Source organism: Morone saxatilis, unplaced genomic scaffold, assembly GCF_004916995.1.
Source record: "Morone saxatilis isolate NCDOM2014 unplaced genomic scaffold, NCSU_SB_2.0 Contig4, whole genome shotgun sequence".
Classification (NCBI taxonomy): Eukaryota; Metazoa; Chordata; class Actinopteri; family Moronidae; genus Morone; species Morone saxatilis.
Window position 1 is genome coordinate 13,906,628 of NW_023339984.1, and position 620 is coordinate 13,907,247.

Here is a 620-nt window from a genome sequence, read left to right on the forward strand (position 1 = left end):
TGCTTGCTTTACTGTATGTGTATTCACATGCACATGCACATAGGCCTATAGTATTGGGAAATGGCAATTTTTTTTTTTTGTCACTTTAATGCAGAAGAAAAGCAATAATTCAAAAATGATGTTTTGAAGAAATTCAAAATCTATAGTTTCTTTTCGAAAATGTAGTCATCTTTTACTGAAGATATGACCATACATCTGAGTAGTCCATGTTATCATTAATCCAAGTTTTAACAGTAGGATGTTATTTATTTATTTATTTATTTTTTTTATGATTGTTAGTTATTTTTCTTTCATCACTGTTTTATTTAGTTTTGTAATATTAAGTTAGATGACATGCACTGTGATGTTTTATTTTGGCTGTAGCCTATACTATGTATCATTTTTAAAATCATCTTACAAAACTTTATAGAAACATGAATTTATTAACATCAGATTAAAGTATTGTGAATACATTGGATAGGATATAGATTCAGATAGATTGGCCATGAATGAACCATCAATGCAGACTGCCTGCTGTCTAAAAGCACTAGTGGTGAAATTGTGACTCAAAGGAGGTCTTGGAGTGACGTTAGTATAGAGACACAAAGTCTGCAGAGAGAGGATGTTAGGCTGGTTGGGTG